The sequence below is a fragment of the Ranitomeya imitator genome, chromosome 1, assembly GCF_032444005.1.
Source record: "Ranitomeya imitator isolate aRanImi1 chromosome 1, aRanImi1.pri, whole genome shotgun sequence".
Lineage (NCBI taxonomy): Eukaryota > Metazoa > Chordata > Amphibia > Anura > Dendrobatidae > Ranitomeya > Ranitomeya imitator.
Genome location: NC_091282.1, coordinates 690,269,083 through 690,289,466, shown reverse-complemented (window position 1 = coordinate 690,289,466; position 20,384 = coordinate 690,269,083).

Sequence of the window (20,384 nt, the reverse complement as noted above, 5' to 3'; positions counted from 1 at the left end):
ACCTGCAAACGCCATGCAGGCACATGAACTGAAATTGAAGGAAGCCTGCCCCCCACCCCCAGGTGTTTCTATGTATAACAGCCACCTTGTTCAGCAGTACTGCTGACTTTTTCTCCTTGCCCACGCGGAACTCAACACGTACAAAATGTGTCTCATTGAGACCATTCCACTGTCCCTGAGGTGTGACTTTCCTTTCTAATGATACGCAGCACCCCCCTTGGTAGCGCTTCCCGTCTTTTGACATCATGGTTAGCTGGCTGCGCCTGTGCATCCGCCCTGCGTAAAACAACGCCCCTCGTTGTCTTATTTATTTTGTCAGCGAGGGTGTGGTTTATGGGCACGAGCAGTGCATATGTTCGCCTGTTGTCACTCATCTCCTTCCGCCTTCTTCAGACTGTGCGGCCTCCTGGCCGCGGCATGCGAAAAGGGATCAGCAGAGGCCGCCCAGTCTGAAGCAGGTGTAAGGACGTGTGTGAGCGTCGAAAATATTTACTGCTCAAGGCCACGAATCCCAGCACCGCAGTGTGACTTTATGAAAAGGCAGTGTGGGTCTGGGATTTATGGCCATCGTTAACCGCAGCGGCCAACATGAAATGAGGTCATAAGATGGGCAGCGCTAACAGGGCATTGCCAAGGGATAACACAAGAGCGCAGACTCCTGTACAGCAAAAAACAACGCTCAGGAAGCAGCGCCTAGCACAAAGGCGTTATTTGGGACACCTATGCTGCGTCTCCTTAAAAATACAAGTCACGCCTCAACTACAGTTTGACTGTAGAATGGGCTAAATTGTGTACGTGTTGCATTCAGCGTGTGCAAGTAGACAAGTTAATAGAGCAACCTTTTCTTGTGCAGCATTAATGCTGCACAAGGTGTGGCTTTTGTACTTTGTAACACCTGAGGGGGGGTTAAAGGTTACCTTTGAAATTGGTTCAACTAGGCTTCGGCCTACACTCTGCTCCTCTCCTCCTCCTGCTGACCCTGGGCTGTAACAACGCTAGTTTTTGCCCGGAAGTGCTAGCTGCACAGAGAAAAACACCAGCCAATGTGTTAGTGGGGTTCAGCACCGCCTGCTGTTCCCCCACTGTGTAACCGGCAAAGTGTCCTGCAAACGCAACAAAGACACAAAGCTGACTCAAGTGCAGGCTTCGGCCTACACTCTGCTCCCCCTGCTTACCCTTTGCTCCAACACCGCTAGTTGGGGCTGTAGGAAGACAATGTTTGATAGGCAAAGCATCCGGGTTCCAGCACCGCCAGCTGGTTCTCGGCAGTGTTTTTGTCACAGGCACTCCCTCGTGCCAAACCTGGTTTCAGCACCGTCAGCTGTTTCCGGGTTGTGTCAAACTCGCTGAGACGCCTATGCTTGCCCCGTCGTGTTGCAGTCGGGTTAGCCAACTCCAGGGTGCCTCCAGTTTAGGAGCTTCCTATGTGGGCTGCGTGAACTGGTAGTCAAGGCTGGTTCTGTAGTGCCAGTAGGCCCAGCTCCCCCTGTAGGACTGTTGGGGTTCGGTAACTGCGGCTGCCTCGCGGCCTAGCTGTTCTCTCCTCTCCTGTGGACCTTCGGGTCCACCACCTGGTTCCAGCACTGTCAGCTGGTTCCGGGCCGAGCCTTTGGCTTAGGTGCCTCCTCCTGGGTATCCGAGTTCCGCCAACGTCAGGCGGTCCTTGGTAGTGCTTTTAAGCGCGGGCACCTACAGCTTAGTAACCGGGTTCCAGCACCATCAGCTGGTCCTCGGTCGTGCCATTGGCTCTTGCACACTGGGGCAACGCATCTGGGTTCCAGCACCGCCAGCTGGTTCTCGGCAGTGTTCTTGTCACAGGTACTCCCTCGTGCCAAGCCTGGTTTCAGCACCGTCAGCTGTTTCCGGGTTGTGTCAAGCTCACTGAGACGCCTATGCTTGCCCCGTCGTGGTGCGGTCGGGTTAGCCAACTCCAGGGTGCCTCCAGTTTAGGAGCTTCCTATGTGGGCTGCGTGAACTGGTAGTCAAGGCTGGTTCTGTAGTGCCAGTAGGTCCAGCTCCCCCTGTAGGACTGTTGGGGTCCGGTAACTGCGGCTGCCTCGCGGCCTAGCTGTTCTCTCCTCTCCTGTGGGCCTTCGGGTCCACCACCTGGTTCCAGCACCGTCAGCTGGTTCTCGGCAGTGTCTTTTGCTCTTGTACATTCTGCTCCCCATCCTGGTTCCAGTACCGTCAGCTGGTTCCGGGCAGAGCCTTTGGCTTAGGTGCTACTCCTTCTGGGTATCCAAGTTCCACCAACGTCAGGTGGTCCTTGGTAGTGCTTTTAAGCGCGGGCACCTACAGCTTAGTAACCGGGTTCCAGTAACGTCAGCTGGTCCTCGGTAGTTCCATTGGCTCTTGGACCTTCGGCTACCCATCCGGGTTCCAGTACCGTCAGCTGGTTCCGGGCCGAGCCTTTGGCTTAGGTGCCTCCTCCTGGGTATCCGAGTTCCGCCAACGTCAGGCGGTCCTTGGTAGTGCTTTTAAGCGCGGGCACCTACAGCTTAGTAACCGGGTTCCAGCACCGTCAGCTGGTCCTCGGTCGTGCCATTGGCTCTTGCACACTGGGGCAACGCATCTGGGTTCCAGCACCGCCAGCTGGTTCTCGGCAGTGTTCTTGTCACAGGCACTCCATCGTGCCAAACCTGGTTTCAGCACCGTCAGCTGTTTCCGGGTTGTGTCAAACTCGCTGAGACGCCTATGCTTGCCCCGTCGTGTTGCAGTCGGGTTAGCCAACTCCAGGGTGCCTCCAGTTTAGGAGCTTCCTATGTGGGCTGCGTGAACTGGTAGTCAAGGCTGGTTCTGTAGTGCCAGTAGGCCCAGCTCCCCCTGTAGGACTGTTGGGGTTCGGTAACTGCGGCTGCCTCGCGGCCTAGCTGTTCTCTCCTCTCCTGTGGGCCTTCGGGTCCACCTCCTGGTTCCAGCACCGTCAGCTGGTTCCGGGCAGAGCCTTTGGCTTAGGTGCCTCCTTCTGGGTATCCGAGTTCCGCCAACGTCAGGCGGTCCTTGGTAGTGCTTTTTAGCACGGGTACCTCCTGCTTAGTAACCGGGTTCCAGTAACGTCAGCTGGTCCTCGGTAGTTCCATAGGTTCTTGAACCTTCGGGTAGCCATCCGAGTTCCAGTTCCATCAGCTGGTTCTTGGCATTTTCTCAGCCTTCTTGTACCTTCTGCTACATTTCCAAGTTGAAGACCCTAAAGTCGACGACCCGGAAGACCACCCCGATGACGACGACGACGACGACCCGGAAGACCACCCCGATGATGACGACGACGGCTGAGACGACGACGGCGGAGATGACGACACTGGAGACGACGACCCTGGAGACGACGACATGGAAGACCGAGAAGCAGAAGAACAAGAGGCTGCAGAACAAAGAGCAGAAGAACATTAAGCATAAGACTTAATATCAGAGCAAAAGATATTATCTAAATTATATGCAGAAGAAGACTAAGCAGTGTATGGGGGTGAGTCCGTTCCTCCTCGTGGTGCCCCTGGATAAAGCCTGATGCTGCAGGCCAAACTGAACGCGGACAAATGTAACTTTTGTGACTGGCAGAACGGAAGGTGTAATCTTCAAACTTTTATAGATAACTATGGGAATGCCTGTCACAAATGAGAATATGATGAAGAAGTAGAATAGGAAGAATAATAACAGTGGAATAAAAAGAATATGTAGAATAGGAAGAATAATAATAGTTGAATAAAATGAATATGAAGAATGTAATAAAAAAAAAAAAAAGGTAAAGGATGAAGATGATGAATAAGGTGAAGAAGAAGTTGATGTCAAAGATGCTGCTGATGATGATGAAGATGAAAGTGTGGGAAAAGTAAAAAAAAAAAGAAAAAAAAGAAGGGGAAGGGCGTGGAATAGTGAAACATCAATATCTGACAAAATAATAAAAAAAAAATTTACATAGTCAATATCTTTGTCACTCCGAACGTCTTAAAAAAAACAAAAAAACATGCTATTCTATTTGATTGGGATAAACCTCTATGACTTTAATGTCTCCGCCACCTCCCCAAATACATCCGGCATTATTCTTAGTTGTTTTCCTTCATGTAGAATGAACCTACAAGGCAAGAAAGGGTTTATTTTAATTCCGATATTTTGGTCCCATTGACTTGCATTGGGATCGGGTATCGGTATCGGCGATATCCGATATTTTTTGAATATCGGCCGATCCTATCCGATACCGATACTTTCCGATATCGGAAGGTATCGCTCAACACTATTAGCAACCAAACAATCAACTCTTGTTGACCGTTTGCTTCTGGCATTCCCTGCACACAGCGCCGTGATCGTTCTCACACGAGCTGCAGGGGCCAGCAGACCAGAGGTGTTAGAGGGGCAGAAATCAGAAGTGGCGTTGGCCAGAGGGGTTTTCTGACCAGGTTGTGGAGTGATTTTGCTATGACCGCAGACAGGACAGGTACTGCAGCATCAATTCAAAGTGACAGGAGACAACATTTGTCCAGTATGGTTACAAACTATTTTTCATCCCTTATCGACGTTCTCCCTCAACCGTCATTCCCATTTGATTACTGGGCATCCAAATTAGACACCTGGCCAGAATTGGCAGAATATGCATTGCAGGAGCTTGCTTGCCCAGCAGCTAGTGTCCTATCAGAAAGAGTATTCAGTGCTGCAGGTTCAATACTAACAGAAAAAAGGACTTGTCTGGCTACCCAAAATGTAGATGATCTAACCTTCATTAAAATGAACCACAACTGGATTTCGAAATCTTTTGCCCCACCTTGCCCGGCTGACACCTAGCTTTCCTATGAAAAGGTCTTGCCTGTGGACTATTCTGAATGACTTTTCCAATCTCGTAATTTTCTGCACCTGATTGTCCAGCATACGACAGGTTTACACCTCCCTAAATGGCCAAACTCCCCACACAGGGCCGTGGTATCGCCACTTGGCGCCAGCACCCGTGAGAGTGCTGTTTTTTTTCTGAAGAGGTGGGTGTGCCCGCTTTTGGTCGACGGCACTGCCTCTGGGTCCCTCATAGTACAATAAAGTGTCTCTGGCGGTGGTGGTGCGCACCCAACGTCAGACACACCGTTGTAATATGAGGGGCCCTGGGCCTGTACCCCCGGCCACAAGACAGTTCCCCCCCCAGCTCAAACAGTGCTCTACCACTTGCAAAATTATCTCTCACAGCTCCACCAATGTTTAGTCTATGCGCTGACATCCTTCAATGCCTGGCACTGACAATACCATTGTATTGACATTTTTGTTATGTTAGGCCTTCGAAGCCTGTCTGCGGTCCCTCCTTCCACTAGGCCTCCACTGACCATTGTACTGCTGCCCGTGTACCCCTGGAACCAATTTTAAATTGCCAACAGCCCAATTTTGTTATGTTAGGCCTTCGAAGCCTGTCTGCAGTCCCTTCTCTCTACTACTACTACTACACTGACCAGACCACTGCTGCCCGTGTACCCCTGGAACCAATGTTAAATTGCCTGCACCCCTATTTTTGTTATGTTAGGCCTTCGAAGCCTGTCTGCGGTCCCTCCTTCCACTAGGCCTCCACCGACCATTGTACTGCTGCCCGTGTACCCCTGGAACCAATTTTAAATTGCCAACAGCCCAATTTTGTTATGTTAGGCCTTCGAAGCCTGTCTGCAGTCCCTTCTTTCTACTACTACTACACTGACCAGACCACTGCTGCCCGTGTACCCCTGGAACCAATGTTAAATTGCCTGCACCCCTATTTTTGTTATGTTAGGCCTTCGAAGCCTGTCGGCGGTCCCTCCTTCCACTAGGCCTCCACTGACCATTGTACTGCTGCCCTTGTACCCCTGGAACCAATTTTAAATTGCCAACAGCCCTATTTTTTTATGTTAGGCCTTCAAAGCCTGTCTGCGGTCCCTCCTTCCACTTGGCCTCCACTGACCATTGTACTGCTGCCCGTGTACCCCTGGAACCAATTTTAAATTGCCAACAGCCTTATTTTTTTATGTTAGGCCTTCGAAGCCTGTCTGCGGTCCCTTCTTTCTACTACAACTACACTGACCAGACCACTGCCGCCCGTGTACCCCTGTAACCTATTTTAAAGTGCATACAGCCAATTTTTTTTCTCTATTTTACAATTATAAAGCCCAGATGGACTACGCTGTACCACGGTAAGAGCTACCCAGTCGTCACTTCTTTTGCAAGAAAAGCCATCCCAGCACTACAGCATCATGTAAAAATCTGCATTGTCCATGCTCTCTGGCTATCTAATAGTAGAAAGGTGCACCTGACAACAGATGCATGGACCAGTAGGCATGTCCACGAAAGGTTAGATGTCCATTACGGCGCACTGGGTTAATGTTGTGGATGCATGGTCCACAGGGGACAGCCTACAAAGTCTGTCTGCGGTCCCAAATATAAATTGTCCTCCGCTTACCACACCAATGCTGCCTGTGTACCCCTGGAACATTTCATAAACTCCATTGACCAAAATTTGGGGTTTACAGCCTACTACCAGTGTCTGCCGCTCCAAGGTGTTCCCCGGGTTGCCTTTTCTGAGCTTTGATCTTCAGGCTCTTCTTAAGTAGTTGTTGAAAACAACACTGCATTCGGCCTACAAGTTGGGTCTGGGGTGTAGAGATGGTGTGTTCCACTCCAAGGTGTCCCCCAGGTTTCCTCGCCATTGCTGCGATCTTAATGCTCTCGTTTAGTAGTTGTTGGAAACTACACTGCATTAGGCCTACAAATTGGGTATGGGGTGTAGAGAGATGGTGTGTTACACTACAAGGTGTTCTCCAGGTTGCCTTTCCTGAGCTTCTATCTTCAGGCTCTCATTAAATTGTGGTTAAATGGAACAACTGCATTTGGCGTACTAGTTGGGTTGGGGCCTACTATCGGTGTCTGCCACTCCTTGCTGTTCTCCTGGTTTCCTGTCCTGAAATTCCATTTTCAGGCTCTCGTTAAGTAGTTGTTAATGTTAGACTGCATTTGGCCTACTAGTTGGGTTGGGGCCTACTATCGGTGTCTGCCACTCCTTGCTGTTCTCCTCCACTGAACAAAAGCTGTGCCGCCTGTTTACTACGGTTGCCAATTTTGAACTGCATTTCGACTACTTACTGATTTGGGCCTACTCTCTGTGTCAGCCTCTCATTCCAGTTGTCCTCCACTGCAATGCCCCCTGGTTAGTCCTGTGTTACCAATTTTGAACTGCATTTAGCCCACTTTATTCTTTGGGCCTATATCTGTGTTTCCTCCTCATCCTGCCCATTGCCCAGCCAGTGATAGATGAGTCTGCTGGTACATTGACCCATAACGCTAGATTCCCCGTGCACGCTACACAGCAAGATTGTGACCCTGCTGAAAGTCAGGTTCCTCTTCCCGCATACCATACCACCTTACACGGGGACAAAGAGGAAGGTGCAGATGAAAGTGCAGGTTCCTTCATCAGGTGGGGGGAGGAATACTAGTTGGCGATGTCACTGGCACAGGGCCTCTCATAGTACGCAAAAGTGTTGCTGCCGGTGGGAGGCGCCCCCGCCGTGCAAACACACCGCTGTACTTTGAGGGGCCCTGTGCCAGTGCCAACGAGTGGGCCCCCCCTGCTTGCTCAGGATCACAGCACTTGCAAAGTTGAAATACTTTCCTCTCCCTGCTCCACTGCCGTGACGCGTTCCAGATTTCCTGGGCCCACTAATTACTTGAACCAGCCCTACCCCCCACAACTTTAGCCAAATGACCCCCAATTTCAAATGCCTTCCAATTATTATAAGCTAAATTACGATTGACAAGCTTCAGTAAAAAGAATGGATGTTTTTGCCATTAAAATGGGCAGTGTAGGTGTTTTCCTGGCCTCCACTCACTGCCGACTATGCTCCCCCATTGACTTGCATTGGGTTTCGTGTTTCGGGCGATACCCGACTTTTCGCGATAATCGGCCGATTCCACTCGACTCGACTTCTAAGATAGTCGGGTTTCGCGAAACACGACTCGACTCTAAAAAGGTCAAGGTCGCTCAACCCTAGTTATGAGTATCCGCCCCACCTAACTTAGTCACTCGGTCAGAAACAGGATATACAGAGGAGATAGAAGATTTCCAGGAAATGTATTCTAATGTTATTCCTGGACCCCACAGCCATGATGTGCTCTTTAGGATAGGGACAGGGGATCTCACAAGACAACATGTTGGGGCCATAGTAAATGCCGCAAACAATCAACTCCACCATGCTGGAGGACTGGCTGCAATGATTTCACAGAAAGGCGGACCCATGATACAGGAAGAATCTAATTCGTATGTACAAACTTATGGCCAGGTAGAAACAGGACAGGTCGCAGCAACCAGAGCAGGACAGCTGCCGTGCCAATATGTGATACATGCAGTGGTACCACGATATAATCCTACCAATATCCCAAGATCCCAACAATTACTTACCGAGGCTGTCCAGAATGCAATCCTGTATGCCTCCTCTGTTCCCCCCGGTACGATGCCTCAACGTACAATGGCCATACTATTAATCTCTGCCGGTATCTTTCAATATCCCAGGAAGGATGCCGCTATGGTCATAGTATCAGCAATAGAGCGCTGTATACAGGAAAACCCCATAAAATTGGAGGAGGTCTTTGTTCTCGATAGCCACCTAACGGCCCATCAGGCAATACAATTTGTAACTGTAGCAGAGCCTCCTGCCCCGCTTCTGCAGCAGATGCCTCTTGTGCCCGTACTACCGCCACCTCCTCCCGCCCCTGAGTCAGTAATATCAGAGTTTGAAGAAGATGATGTGAAATCTACTCCTGACAGGCCAAAGTATACCCCCTTTTCTCCATCCCAGATAAACACCCTTTGTAACCAGTTACCAGACCCAGAAACATCCCCCATGGCCTTCTATAGACAAATAGCAGCGAATCGAGAGATTTATTCCACTCCCCGGAGAAATCTGTTACACTTACTCCAGGTGAAGACTGGGGAGGGATATTTTCCAATTATTGAGGGTGGCATAATGTATAATGTGAACCTGGATGGGGGAACCTATGAGAGTGGTGTTGATTTCTGTAATGCTTTAAAGGTTTGGGCACAAGATAGATTAGCGGACCAAGCTACTTCCCTCACAGATGTCACACAGGACAAGGGGGAGACTGCTGAGAAGTTCTATGGGCGTCTTATGGTAGTGTTTAAAGATTTGGGGTTTTCACTGTATAATAAAGCCCATTCACACCTTGTTGTGGCAGCTTTGATGTCCGGCCTTAAATCTGAATTGAAAGAGTCAATAATGTCAGTTAGACCTGACATCGAGAATTCCACTCTGGACGATGCACTAATAGTAATTAAGAGTTTTCAAAAGAACTTAGCCCGTTCTGCATCAGCAGGAAAGGCAAAGGTTAAACCAGTAGCCACAGCGATCTCCACTCCAACTCTAGCCCCCACCCCAGGAACAAGGTCGCAGCTGGTTCCTTATCAGTGGCACACACAACAGACTTCAGCTCCAGTCCTCCCACCATACACGAATTCAGCTCTCTACTCCAGTATTCCTTTTAACCCTATGTCCGGGAATCTCACTCCCCAGCCCCGCCGCACCAGTTCTCGCAGTGCTGGCGCTGTGGCCGACCCGGTCACTTTCAGAGAGATTGTCACACCCCTGCTGACAGATGCTACCCTCAAGTCCCCCCTTCCAGTCGCAATCTGAATACTGGAAACCCTAGGGGATACTCTAGTTACGGACAACCTCAAAATCCTGATAATCGCCCATACTGAAGGGGTGACCAACCAGGGTCTGCCATCACAATGTCCTCCACCAAACCTGGGGCATGCTCATCTGTCACGCTTCCTGTCGGGGGCACTCGTTAAGTTTATGGTAGACACTGGGGCGGCCAACTCTATAATCAAGTCATCAGATGTACCTACGGATATCCCTATTCAATTCTCGGATCAAGAACTTGTTTTAATTGGAGTAGATGGCAGACCCAATAAACATACTCTCACAAAACCCATCCCTGTAGGACCTTTCCCTGAAGTTACTGCTCAGTTCGTAATCTCTCCCTCATGTCCGGTAAATTTACTGGGGGCAGATTTATTATCACAGTTCCGCTCCAGAATACAATACCAAGATGATGGTCAGATGGTCCTCACATTATATAACCCCTATGCAGATAAAGATAGTGAGATCTGTATCCTACATGCCCTTCCTACGGTTATGATGGCCCTGATAGGCCCAGATCCACCCCCAATCATGCCTGAGGACCAGCGACTCACCCCATATCTCTCAGAGATACCACCTAAACTTTGGTCAAAAGGGCCAGATGATATAGGGAAAATGCCTGTAGATCCAGTAAAAGTGTTTCTCAAACCTGGTGCCCCTTTTCCCAAAGTCCATCAGTACCCTTTGAGACATGATCAGGAGCAGGGCCTAAAAAGGCAAATACAAACGTTACTCGATAATGGTGCCCTGGTACCCTGTGTTTCCCCATGTAACACACCCTTGTTTCCCGTTAAGAAAAAGACCCCACCCGGCCAACCCCCTGTGTACCGGCTGGTACAAGATCTACGGGCAGTTAATGCAGTTACTGTTCTAGAAACTCCGGTGGTGCCTAATCCACATACTCTTTTGTCCCAGATACCTCAGGATGCTGCTTGTTTCACAGTCATCGATCTTGCAAATGCCTTCTTCAGCATTCCATTACACCCAGATTGCCAGTTTCTGTTTGCTTTCACTTATCAGGGACGACAATTGACGTGGACAGTTATGCCACAAGGGGCCCAAAACAGTCCCAAAAATATGGGCGAGTGTCTTTAACCCTGACAGTTAGAATATCCTTATGTCACGCTGCTTCAGTATGTGGGTAACCTTTTGTTGTGTGTACAGACAGAGCAGGAAGCCATTGTTGCCACTGTTAGTTTTCGCAAGTATCTAGCAGATCTGAACTGTCGGGTTTCGGCCTCGAAACTTTGGTTCTGCCTTGGTCAAGTGATATTTTTGGGTCACTGTCTCCTTCAGGGTGCCAGACACCTCACAGAAGAAAGAAAAATAGCCGTCAGCTCCCTTCCTTTCCTAAAAGATGAGACTGAACTCCAGCGTTTTCTTGGACTATGTACTTATTGTGTCAGTGGATATCGGACGCATCCCGCATAATGCAGCCTCTCTACAATGCCCTGAAAGACGGTTCAAGATATGATGAGTTTGGCAGATTCCACACCGGATACGCTGTTACTACGGAAGACACTGTATTGTACGGAGCTGCACTCCCTCCCTCCCTGTCAGGATAAGAAGCAGAACTTCAGGATCTGTCTACTGCATGTGTTCTGGCCAAAGACAGGCGGGCTAAGATATACACGGACTCACAGTATGCATTTGGTATTGCTCATGATTTCGGAGCTCTATGGGCCAATCGAGGGTTTATTACTACCGCCGGGACTCCAGTGAAGAATAATGAAGCTGTTAAAACCCTCATGGACTCAATCAAATTACCTACCCAGGTGGCCATTATCAAAGTTAAGGAGCACGGTTCTAGGAAAAGTCCACAGACTGTTGGTAACGCCTTTGCGGATATGCAAGCAAAAGCCGCTGCTCTCCTACCCGTTGAACAGACCATACCAGCTATGGTGACCACATGCTCTCAGCGTAAACAGTTACAAGAAACACTGACTCTACAGGAACCTGATGATCTATGCCAGACTGAGGTTTTCTGTCGGACCCCGCGAGACCGTTTAATGACGATGCAGAGAATGTCCCCAAAGGAAGAAGTGACGCAGTGGAAGGCTGATGGAGCACGTATGGACAATGGTCTCTGGAAAAAGGACCAACTTGTGTGTCTCCCTAAGCGGATGTACCCTGCTATTGCCACGTGGGCGCATGGGCCCACATATCGAGGAAAAAACCAGGCCCTTGCCCTGGTACAAAAATTCTACTAGGCTCCAGGTATTTCTATAGTCCTGACAGCACTCAATCGTGCATGTAATATCTGTCAGACCTGCAATCCCGGTCAACTTCAACGTGTACCCCCAAAGCACCTTGCTAAGCCCGAATATCCTTTCCAAAGGCTCCAGGTGGACCACATCACATTGCCTAAGTCTGGAAGGTATGAATATTGTCTGGTGGTTGTCGACATGTTCTCCAATTGGCCGGAAGCATTCCCCGTTACCAATATGACTGCAAAAGACCACAGCAAAGAAACTGGTGATGGAAGTTATATGCAGATATGGTGTTCCAGAAGTTGTTGAAAGTGACCAAGGCCCGGCCTTTTCTTTTCATGTGTATCAGGAGGTTCTGACAATGCTTGGATCCACTGTAGCCCTCCATACTCCGTACCATCCACAATCCAATGGGAAAGTTAAGAGGCTGAACGGCACACTGAAGGGACAATTGACCAAAATGATGCAGGAGACTACGACTCCATGGCCAGGGCTCTTACACGTTCGTACTACCCCTATTGCAAAACATGGCCTGTCCCCATATGAGATATTGTTTGATGCTAGGCCCTCAGTTGCAAATTTCCAGCATCAGCAGTTGTCAGAGGAAACTGACCGTACTGTTCAATATGTTATTCAGCTTAGTAAAAATCTTGCTAACACCCATGCTCTAGTTTCTTCTTCCCTTCCAGATCCAGCAGAAACAGACATTTGTCAGAACTTGAAGTCTGGTGATTTTGTGGTCGTGAAAAGGCATGTCAGAAAACACGGACTAGAACCCTTGTATGACGGTCCCTACCAAGTCCTCCTCATCACCCCTACGTCAGTGAAATTGGAAGGAAGGACGACGTGGATCCACGCATCGCACTGCAAGCTGGTCAAACAGACTAGTAGCAAATAAGGGAACATAATGTTTTGGTTTTTCTCATTTTCCATATTATTGGTAACCGCATGGGACAGCCTAAATTCCCCAACATCCTTGAATAATAAGTTTGTACAACATCATGAAAGATTACTGAGAGATTTGTTGAATAATTCCCAGTCTGTGGCAGATTGCTGGATTTGCACATTCACCAGTGTCAGCCACAAGTATCCCCTTTTTGGCTATTCCTTTCTTTCAATTTTCTTTTTATTGAAGTTTTAATAATTACAGACAAGTGGAACGTCAAGAACTACGAATGAGCATATCAAAGTGCAAAAGAACATGTGACAAGTTAGCGATATAAACTCAGGCCAACTGACACTAATAAGTCCATATACTTTTAAAGAAAATGAGTCTAACAACTCGTTCAAAATTGTTAATACGGGAGTAACTTTATAGATTTAGAGAGATGAGAAGGTATAGGGGGGAACAGAGAGAGATAGAGGTAAGATAGGGGGGGGGGAGGAGGTGGGGGGGTGGGTTAGGATGACACCTTGAGGATTGAATGGTTTATTATGCTATTGCAAAGTAAAAAGTATTTTGGGTTCTGAATTGGATCCATGAATTCCAAGTGTTATAGAACTTATCAGTGGTATGATTCACTCTTGCAGCTAATTCTTCTATGTGGAACAATTGCTCAATTTTGGAGTAAAGCTGGCTGGAGGTGGGTATGTTCTTAGTATTCCAATATGACGGAATTAAAGATTTCCCAGCCGCTATAATGAATTGAGCCATTTTGGAGACATTCTTTTCATTTGGCCAAAGAGGAAGATTTAAAAGGACATTTTCCGGTTTCAGAGTTGTCTGTTTTCCCAAAACCTTATATATAATAGAGTTAATCTCACTCCAAATTGGAGTAAGTTGCGAGCAGGACCACCACATGTGTATGTAGGAACCATCCGCTACTTCACATCTCCAACAGTTGGTATTTATATTGCAATGCCATCTCTGGGTGAGTTTGGGCGTTATATACCATCTGGAGATAATTTTATACGAATTTTCCTGAATCCGCACACATGTAGATGGACCATGCGAGTTTCTATATATATATTTAGTTTGTGTTTCAGAGAAGGAGGTACCTATGTCTTTTTCCCATCTAGCCAAATAAGCACGTTTCAATGGTGTATCAATATTAATTAATGATTGATATATTATTGAAAGGGTTCGGGTAGGGGTTTTCGCTCTTGCACATAAGATTTCAAAGGGGGTTAGAGATCTATTAGTGTCAATCAACCGGTACTTTTGGTGAAAAAGATAGGAGAGTTTGCCATGTTGCAAGAACGTTAGACCCGAGAGTCCAGGTATTTTGTTTAAATCTTGTAAGGATAGTAGTACTCCATCCTTAAACAACTGTTCTATTGGTATGTGCATAGCGGTACTGGGAAGTGAGTCTAAGAGATCTGAGATTTTAGTCAGTGGAGATAGGGGTGGGGCTAAGGACATGCCTAGTTTCTCCCAAATTTTAACTGTGGCTATTGTGTGTACATTTGTTATTTTGTATGAGGACAGATCTTTGTTTTGTCCAAGTAGAATGGAACGCAAAGGGAGAGGAGACATTGCTTCTTCTATGTTTAACCATTGTTTATCATCCGATTTTCTAATCCAATAGATCATTCTTGTTACATGTGTTGCTTGGTAATATTTTACAATATCCGGGGCACCCATTCCTCCGAAGTCTTTCGGCAGAGTAAGGGTCTTAGAATTAATGCGTGGTTTTCTTTTTTGCCAGATATAGCTGAAGAATAAGGAGTGTAATTTGGACAGGTAAGAGAGGGGGATTTGGATTGGGAGCATATTAAAGATATAAAGAAATTTTGGTATTATTAAGCTTTTTAAGATGTTTTTCCTTCCTATCCAAGACAGGAAAGTGTCTTTCCAGGAACGGATTCGTGATGTTGTGGTCGTTAATAATTGATTAAAGTTAAGAGTAAAGAGATCTTTGTCAGATGCACATAGCTGTATACCTAAATATGTTAGACTTTTCGTTTGCCAGGGAAAGGGAAATGCAGATTTAAGGTTATTTACTACTTTGACTGGTAATCCTAAGTTCAGTAGTTCAGATTTTGTTTAGTTTATTTTGAAATTAGATAATTTGCTATAGATCTCCATAATATTCATTATGGCTGGAATGCTCCTTAAGGGTTTAGAAATGATTAATAATAAGTCGTCTGCAAATGCCGCAGTTTTATAATGTATGCCCTTAATTTGCAAACCTTCTATACTAGCGCATTGTTGAATGGCCTGCAGAAGAGGCTCCAATGACAGAACGAAGAGTAAAGGAGACAACGGACAACCCTGTCTTGTACCGTTGAAAATCTGAAAAGAGTCTGTAAGGGCCCCATTTAGTCTAATTCTAGCTGTGGGCTCTGAGTACATTGCCATTATTGCAGTTGTGGTTGACAGGGGGAAGCCAAATTTTGATAAAGTTTCCTGCAGAAACGTCCAGTCAACCCTATCAAATGCTTTTTCAGCATCTATACCCATTAGCGCCAATGGTATTTTCTTCAGCTTCGCGTATTGCATCAAGTGCAATACTTTATATGTGTTATCTTTCCCCTCTCTACCTTTCACAAATCCAGATTGATTTGGAGAGATTAATTGTGGTAGCACGATCGCGATTCTGTCTGCCATCATTCTCGCATACAGCTTTAGATCCATATTTAACAATGATATAGGCCTATAGCTGCCACATTGTTCTGGATCTTTTCCTTCTTTATAGATCAATGAAATTCTAGCTTCCAGAAACTGGCGAGGCGCTTTTTCACCTTTCTGTAGGGAATTACATACATTTAGGAGGTGAGGAAGTAGGATGTCTGAATTGGATTTATAATACTGAGCTGTAAAGCCATCCGGTCCTGGGGCTTTCCCTTTGGGACATTTTGACAGGGCCGTCCGTAGCTCCTCAAGTGTAAATGGTTTAATTAATTGTTCTTGATGGGAAGTGGAGAGAGTTGGGAGATTTAAGGTTTCAAAGAAAGTTTGGATTTCTTGCTTTCTCTGGGTTTTCTCTTTTTCCCCCTCATTTGGGCACAATTGGTATAAAGATTTGTAGTAGTTTAAAAACTCTTTTTCTATCTGGGAATAATTCTGGGTTGTGTGACCAGTTTTCGTTTTAATGGAGTGAATGAAAGTGCGAGCCTGTCTCTTTTTAATTAGTGACATGGTTAATTTAGAAGCTTTATCCCCGTGTACAAAAATGCGATTTTTCCAAGAGGTAAAGAGCTTAGCCGATTGCTCCCTAAGGATATCTTTTAATCTCTGTCTTTTCCCTGTAAGTTCTAATAGTATTTGCGACTGTAATGTTTTCTTATGTTGAGATTCTAGATGTATTATTTCACTATAGAGGGAATCTAATGCTTTGTTTTTTATTTTCTTTAAGTAGGACGCAATAGAGATAAGTTCTCCTCGTATTACTGATTTGTGCGCTTCCCACAATATTAAGGGAGATATCTCGGCTGTATGGTTTAGTTCAAAATATCTTTTTATGGCTTTTTTAATACGATCTTTGGTCGTGGGATTGTCTAATAGAGTGGATCTACTAGGGCTGAATTGATTAGATAGGGTTAGCTCCATTATTACATACGAGTGATCAGAGAAGAGTGAGGGGACTATATCTGTTTGTTGTATATTGGGTAACAAGGACCGTGGAACAAACAAGTAATCAAGTCTATGGTAAGAGCCATGTGGGTGAGAGAAGAAGGTATAATCACGTTTAGCTGGGTGCATGTAGCGCCAGATATCGATTAAATTTAGGGGGAGAAGAGCTTGCTTCAACCTTGCTAAATCTCTCAAAGAGATTGCGCTTTTTTTCTTAGTTGTATCAATAGATGGTTCAAGGGCCAGGTTAAAGTCTCCTCCCATTATGAGTGAGCCTTCTCCAAAGTCTCTTATTTTTTTAAATATGGACAGAAGCCATTTTAATTGTTTCCTGTTTGGGGCGTACACATTGCAAATAGTGACAGCCACTCCCGCCAAGATTCCTTTTATCAGTATATAGCGGCCATTTGCATCTACTTTTTGGTCGTGTAGTAAGAATGGAATATTTTTAGCTATGGCTATCGATACTCCCCTTGATTTTGCTTGGGGGGAGGTGGCATGAAACCACCTGTCATAGTGCGATTTCCCAAACGAAGGAACTTTGTTAGCAGTGAAATGGGTTTCTTGGAGTAGTAGTATGTCAATACCTTGTTTTTTGAAGTGTGAAAGTGTTTGGCCTCTGGGGATCGGAGAGTTGAATCCGTTGGTGTTGAAAGTGGTTACTTTGAATACCTTCTGGTCATCAGCCATCTGGATGTATCACACAGCGACAATGGATATCTCAAGGTGCCTGGGGGGAGGTGAAGGGAGGGGGGAGAGGAGGGTAGGAAGAAAAAGAGAGAGAGGGGGGAGGTGTAGAAGATTCATGAAAAAGAAACATTAGAAATTGATGGGGCATAGTAAAGTACCCAACAGAGTATAACAAATTAAGAAAAATCTGAGAGTGATAAGTTTCTGCCACCTAGATGGAGGCAAATTAACCAGTTATTGCAGTTTCATTACTAAGGCAATGAACAACAACAAAAAAAAAAAATCTTAGTATGTCATAAATTCACACAATTAGTTAATCACAGCAAAACATTAGTAGAAATTATATTAAAGCGGTTTCAAACGCTGTCTAAACAGCCAATGTAGCTGACTTTAATGTCTTCAGGTTTCCGTGTCCTTAGTAGGAGTCGTCCTGCATGAAAGGTCTCGATATCCGGGTATTGGTCCAGGTGAATATCCAATTCTTTGCAGACTTTACGAATGTCGGCTGAAGATCTTGCTTGTAGTCTTCTATCTTCTGTGATAATCTGTATCCCAAACGGGTAGAGCCATCGGTATTGGTATTTTCTCTGTAGAATCGCCTCAGTGACCGGTTTGAGTAGGTAACGTTTTTTCAATGTAATCGCTGACAGGTCTTGGAAGAGCTTGAGGTGTGATCCTTCAAATTCAATGTCACGTGCCTCTCTTGCACGTTTTAGTATTAGGTCTTTGGTGCGGAAATCTAGGAACCTGCACAGTACATCCCGAGGTGGATCTCCTTGCTTGGGCCTAGGACGGAGCGCCCTATGTATTCTTACAATCTCGATGGTTTGGGGGTCTTGCTCCAAGAGTAAAGGCCCCTTCACATTTAGCGACGCTGCAGCGATACCGACAACGATCCGAATCGCTGCAGCGTCGCTGTTTGGTCGCTGGAGAGCTGTCACACAGACCGCTCTCCAGCGACCAACGATGCCGGTAACCAGGGTAAACATCGGGTAACTAAGCGCAGGGCCGCGCTTAGTAACCCGATGTTTACCCTGGTTACCATGCTAAAAGTAAAAAAAAACAAACACTACATACTTACCTACCGCTGTCTGTCCTCCAGCGCTGCGCTCTGCTTCTCTGCTCTCCTCCTGTACTGTCTGGGAGCCGGAAAGCAGAGCGGTGACGTCACCGCTCTGATTTCCGGCTCACAGCCAGTACAGGAGGAGTGCAGAGCGCAGCGCTGGAGGACAGACAGCGGTAGGTAAGTATGTACTGTTTGTTTTTTTTTACTTTTAGCATGGTAACCAGGGTAAACATCGGGTTACTAAGTGCGGCCCTGCGCTTAGTTACCCGATGTTTACCCTGGTTACCAGTGAAGACATCGCTGGATCGGTGTCACACACGCCGATCCAGCGATGTCAGCAGGGAGTCCAGCGACGAAATAAAGTTCTGGACTTTATTCAGCGACCAACGATCTCCCAGCAGGGGCCTGATCGTTGGTCGCTGTCACACATAACGATTTAATTAACGATATCGTTGCTACGTCACAAATAGCAACGATATCGTTAACAATATCGTTATGTGTGAAGGTACCCTAAGGATCGGAAGATTTCAGTTGCTGCGGTGTTTAGCGCTTCGGAGGCAACAGATTCCGGGAGGCCTTTTATCCGAATATTGTTTCTGCGCTCTCTATTTTCATGATCTTCCAGGGTGGAGTGGACAATTTGTAATTGTTCCTCTTGGGCTTTGATGCAAGATAAGATAGCATTGGAATATTCTGCTCCGCTACTCTGTGCACTCTCCAAGGACTCCAGTCTATGACCTTGTTGGGAGATTTCCTGTTTGATATCGGATAGTTCTTTTCCGATAGGCTCCAAGGTCTTAGATAAAATTCGTTTGATAAAAGAACGTGTCACTGGTTGGTCCTTGGGGCCCGAGCCTATATCAGAGTCACTTTCCATATCTGTATCTGTTTCTCCTTCCGGGAGAAAACTTGGTGGGTAGTTTGTTTTAGTAGTACTGGGGTCAGCGAGGCGATTTTTTAAATATTTATCCAGATCCGATTGAGTGGCTAGAGAAGTTGATTTGGCTGTTTTAGGCGTTTTAGTGCTTGATTTAACCATTTTTGTTGTGTGATAAGATATAAGAGATGCTTATGATTCCTCCTCCAGGTAGCAGATGTGGAGGTTATAATTTCATATTTCTCAAGTGTTAGTAAGGCAGCTGAATAATTTAGGTGCTGTAAATGCGGCTATGTTTGTCAGAGAGCGCCTGTTCTCAATTTAGCCACTAGGTGTCAGCCTATTGTCATACAATTGCCTTCAGACAATAACAGGTCTCTTGTTAGTTAAGTTCCCCAAATAGAATAAGTGATTTTGCAGGAATGAATAAGTTGAGGGCTGCGGGAGTAAGCCACTTATAGGCAGAGGAGCTTTTGCCTTCAGGGTCAGGGACCTGGTAGAAAACGGTGCCAATTCTGACAGAGGATCCACCAACACCCCGATATCCCCTCAATTGAGTGCAGCAGTTGCAGTGACTGTGAGAGTTCAGGTCGGAAGGAGCAGCAGGGAGACGGGCTCACCGCAGGAGGGACGCCTCAGTTCGAGCACCTGTCAGTTCGTGCACACGTGGGATTGCCCGGATCACAAGGCGCTGTGAAGGTGGGTTAAATCTTTACCAGAGTTGTTGTAGTCTTTCTCCGGGAGAGAGAGATGGTAGCAGAGCCTCTACCACGATGCGGGCAGGAGATATGTCCGACAGGCTTCGGGCCTACTCAAAGGCCTCAGTCCTCCGCAGCACCCACAGCTCGAGTTCGTGCCCAATAAAGTTGTAGGATGCCACTAAAGTCTTTTGGCAAGTGGATGCCACCTTGTGATTGTATGGATGGACGTTATATAGCTTTAGATTAGTTAGATTAGGGTAGCTATCAGAGGAGCTCCGTGGGTGCACGTCTTTCTCCTTCAGCTGCTAGCCACGCCCCCACCTTTTTGGCTATTCCTGTCCCACCTGAGGAGTTGTTTGCTTGGACTAGCTGTTCTGACACATTCGCTAACAATGCCACAGATAATGCGAAGTTATGGAATACTACTGTCGGTATACCTATTGTGGGATGGGTGGGGTACCCCTGGTGGCAAGGTAACCTTTCAGGAAGCGATACACACCTTCAATATCTAGCCTATGAAGGAGGAGCTTGGGTACCTAAGAATAAGACTAGCCTAACCAATCTAGGGCAAGTTCCAACGTATGGTTTACAAATTAGTTTTGATGTGACCTCATACTCTACTGATGCTTTCAAACCAATATTTTTAGAAAGGATGATACATAATACGTTATGGAAATTTT